Here is a 5,027-nt window from a genome sequence, read left to right on the forward strand (position 1 = left end):
TGCAACTTGCTGGGTATACCACCTGCTGGGTATAAAACATGCTGTGTATACCACCTACTTGGTAAACCACATTCTGAGAATACAACCTGTTGGGTATACAACCTGCAGGGTACACCACCTGCTGGATATTCAACCTGCTGGGAATACGACCTGCTGGGTATACAACCTGCTGTGTATTGCACCTAGTGGGTATTCAACATGCTAGGTATACTATCAGCTGGGTATACCAACTGCTGGGTATACATCCGGCTGGGTATACCACCTGCTGGGTGTATCACCTGCTGGGTATACCACCTGCTCGGTATACAACCTGCTAGGTATATCACAAGCAGGGTATACATCCTGCTGGATATCCAACTGCTGGGTATACCTCCTGCTGGGTATACTAACTGCTGGGTATAACACCTGCTAGGTATACTACCAGCTGTGTATACAACCTTCTGGGTATACCACCTGCTGAGTAATTCACTTACTGGGTATACAACCCTCTGGGTAAACAACATGCTATGCATAATACCAGCTGGGTATACCAAAAGCTGGGCCTGCATCCTGCTGGGTATACCACCTGCTGGGTATACAACCTGCTGGGAATAAAACCTGCTGGGTAAACCACCTGCTGAGAATACCACCTGCTAGGTACACCTCCTGCTGGATATTCAACCTTCTGGCAATAAGACCTGCTGGGTATACAATCTGCTGTGTATTCCACCTGCTGAGTATACCACCTGCTGGGTATTCCACCTGCTGGGTGTTTCACCTGCTGGGTATACCACCTGCTGGGTAAACCACCTGCTGGGTATACCACCATTTGGGTATACCACCTGCTGAGTACAACACATGCTGGATATTCAACCTGCTGGAAATACGACCTGCTGGGTATACAACCTGCTGTGTATTCCACCTGCTGAGTATATCACCTGCTGGGTATACCACATGCTGGGTATACCAACTGCCGGGTATACCAACTGCTGGGTATACCAACTGCTGGGTACACCACCTGCTGGATATTCAACCTGATGTGTATTCCACCTGCTGGGTATAACACCTGCTGGGTATTTCACCTGCTGGGTATACCTCCTGCTGGGTATACTAACTGCCGGGTATACCACCTAACTGGTATACCAACTTTCGGGTATACCAACTGCTGGGTATACTACCTGCTAAGTATACCAACTGCTGGGTAAACCAACTGCCCGGTATACGACCTGTTCGGTAAACCAACTGCTGGGTATACCACATGCTGGGTATTTGACCTGCTGGGTATTCCACCTGCTGGGTGTTTCACCTGCTGGGTATACCACCTGCTGGGTATACCAACTGCCGGGTATACTACCATTTGGGTATACCACCTGCTGAGTACAACACCTGCTGGATATTCAACCTGCTGGAAATACGACCTGCTGGGTATACAACCTGCTGTGTATTCCACCTGCTGATTATACCACCTGCTGGGTATACCACCTGCTGGGTATACCAACTGCCGGGTATACCAACTGCTGGGTATACCACCTGCTGGGTACACCACCTGCTGGATATTCAACCTGATGTGTATTCCACCTGCTGGGTATAACACCTGCTGGGTATACCTCCTGCTGGGTATACTAACTGCCAGGTATACCACCTAACTCGTATACCAACTTTCGGGTATACCAACTGCTGGGTATACCAACTGCTGGGTAAACCAACTTCCGGTATACCATATGTTGGGTAAACCAACTGCTGGGTATACCACCTGCTGGGTATACTACCTGCTGGGTATACCACCTGCTGGGTACACAACCTGCTGGGTATATATTCCGCTGGGTATACCAACTGCTGGGTATACCACATGTGGCGTATATAACCTGCTGGGTATACCACCTGCTGGGTATACCACCTGCTGGGTATACCACCTGCTGGGTATACTACCTGCAGGGTATACCACCTGCTGGGAATACCACCTGCTGGGTATAACACCTGCTGGGTATAATACCTGCTGCGAATATCACCTGCTAGGTATACTACCAGCTGGGTATACTACCTGCAGGGTATACCACCTGCTGGGTATACAACCTGCTGGGTACACAACCTTCTATATATACCACCTGCTATGTGTACTACATGCTGGGTATACAAACTGATGGGTATACCACCTGGGTATATCACTTGCTGGGTATACCACCTGCTGGGTATACCAACTGCTGGGTATACCACCTGCTTGGTATACAACCTGCTGGGTATATAACCTGCTAGGTATATCACATGCTGGTTATACATCCTGCTGGGTATACCAAATGCTGGGTATACCAACTGTGTATACAACCTTCTGGGTATACTACCTGCTGGGTATACCACCGGCTGGGTATTTCACTTACTGGATATACAACTCTCTGGGTATACAACCTGCTGGTTATACCACCCGCTGGGCATACATCCTGCAGGGTATACCACCTGCTGGGTATACAACTTGCTGGGTATACAACATCCTGGGTAAACCACTTGCTAGGTACACCACCTGCTGGATATTCAACCTTCTGGGAATACGATCTGCTGTGTATACAATCTGCTGTGTATTCCACCTGCTGGGTATACCACCTGCTGGGTATTTCACCTGCTGTGTATACCACCTGCTGGGTATACCAACTGCCGGGTATACCACCTGCTGGGTACACCACCTGCTGGATATTCAACCTGCTGGGTATACTACCTGCTGGGTACACCAACTGCCGGGTATACTACCTACTGGGTATAACAACTGTTGAGTATACCACCTACTAGGTATACCAACTGCTTGGAATACCACCTGCCGGGTATACGGCATACTGGGTATACCACCTGCCGGGTATACGACCTACTGGGTATACCAACTGCCGGGAATACCACCTGCTGAATATACCAACTGCTGGGAATACCAACTGCCGGTTATGCCACCTTCCGGGTATACCACATGCTGGGTATACCACATGCTGGGGGTACCACCTGCTGGGTATACAACATGCTGGGGGTACCACCTGCTGGCTATACCACCTGCTGGATATACCAACTGCTGGCTATACTAACTGCCGGGTATACCACCTTCCGGGTATAACAACTGCTAGGTATACCACCGGATGGGTATACATCCTTCTGGGTATGCAACCTGCTGGGTATATCACCTTCTGGGTATATCACCTGCTGGGTATACAACATGCTGGGTATAACACCTACTGGGTAAACCACCTGCTGAGTATACAACCTGCTGAGTACACCACCTGCTGGATATTCAACCTGCTGGGAATACGACCAGCTGAATATACAACCTGTTGTGTATTCCACCTGGTGGGAATTCTACCTGCTAGGTATACTATCAGCTAGGTATACCACCTGATGGGTATACATCCTGCTGGGTATTCCACCTGCTAGGTATACCACCTGCTGGGTATATCACCTGCTGGGTATACCATTTGCTGGGTATACCACCTGCTTGATATACAACCTGCTGGGTATATAACCTGTTAGGTATATCACCTGCTGGGTATACAACCTGCTGGGTATACCTCCTGCTGGGTATACTACCTGCTGGGTATACTACCAGCTGTGTATACAACCTTCTGGGTATCCTACCTGCTGCGTATACCACCGGCTGGGTGTATCTCCTGCTGGATATACAACTTGCTGGGTATACAACTTGCTGGGTATACTACCTGCTGTGTATACCACCTGCTCAGTATTTCACTTACTGGAGATACAACCCTCTGGGTATACAACCTACTAAGTATACTACCAGCTTGGTATACCACCAGTTGGGCTTACATCCTGTTAGCTATACCACCTGCTGGGTATCCTACCAGCTGGGTATACCACCTGCTGGGTATGTCACCTGTTGGGTATACTACCTGCTGGGTAATCACCTACTGGGTATACTACCTGCTGGGTATACTACATGCTGTGCATACCACCTGCTAGATTTACTACCTGCTGGGTATACTACCTGTAAGGTATACCACCTGCTAGGTATACTACTTGCTGGGTACCCCACCTGCTATGTATACAACCTGCTGGATATATCACCTGCTGGGTATATCACCTGCTGGGTATACAACCTCCTGGGTATATCACCTGCTGGGTATACAACCTACTGGGTATACAAACTGCTGGGTATACCCTCTGGTGGGTATACCTCATTCTTGTATACCACCAGCTAGGTATATTACCTGCTGGGTATACCACCTGCTGAGTATTTCAATTGCTGGGTATAAAACTTGCTGGGTATACTATCAGCTAGGTATACCACCTGATGTGTATACATCCTGCTGGGTATACCATCTGCTGGGTATGCAATTTGCTGGGTATACCACCTGCTGGATATACCAACTGCTGGCTATACTAACTGCCGGGTATACCACCTTCCGGGTATAACAACTGCTAGGTATACCACCGGATAGGTATACATCCTTCTGGGTATGCAACCTGCTGGGTATATCACCTTCTGGGTATATCACCTGCTGGGTATACAACATGCTGGGTATAACACCTACTGGGTAAACCACCTGCTGAGTATACAACCTGCTGAGTACACCACCTGCTGGATATTCAACCTGCTGGGAATACGACCAGCTGAATATACAACCTGTTGTGTATTCCACCTGGTGGGAATTCTACCTGCTAGGTATACTATCAGCTAGGTATACCACCTGATGGGTATACATCCTGCTGGGTATTCCACCTGCTAGGTATACCACCTGCTGGGTATATCACCTGCTGGGTATACCATTTGCTGGGTATACCACCTGCTTGATATACAACCTGCTGGGTATATAACCTGTTAGGTATATCACCTGCTGGGTATACAACCTGCTGGGTATACCTCCTGCTGGGTATACTACCTGCTGGGTATACTACCAGCTGTGTATACAACCTTCTGGGTATCCTACCTGCTGCGTATACCACCGGCTGGGTGTATCTCCTGCTGGATATACAACTTGCTGGGTATACAACTTGCTGGGTATACTACCTGCTGTGTATACCACCTGCTCAGTATTTCACTTACTGGAGATACAACCCTCTGG

Source organism: Procambarus clarkii, unplaced genomic scaffold (genome assembly GCF_040958095.1).
Source record: "Procambarus clarkii isolate CNS0578487 unplaced genomic scaffold, FALCON_Pclarkii_2.0 HiC_scaffold_1074, whole genome shotgun sequence".
In the NCBI taxonomy this organism is placed as follows: Eukaryota; Metazoa; Arthropoda; class Malacostraca; order Decapoda; family Cambaridae; genus Procambarus; species Procambarus clarkii.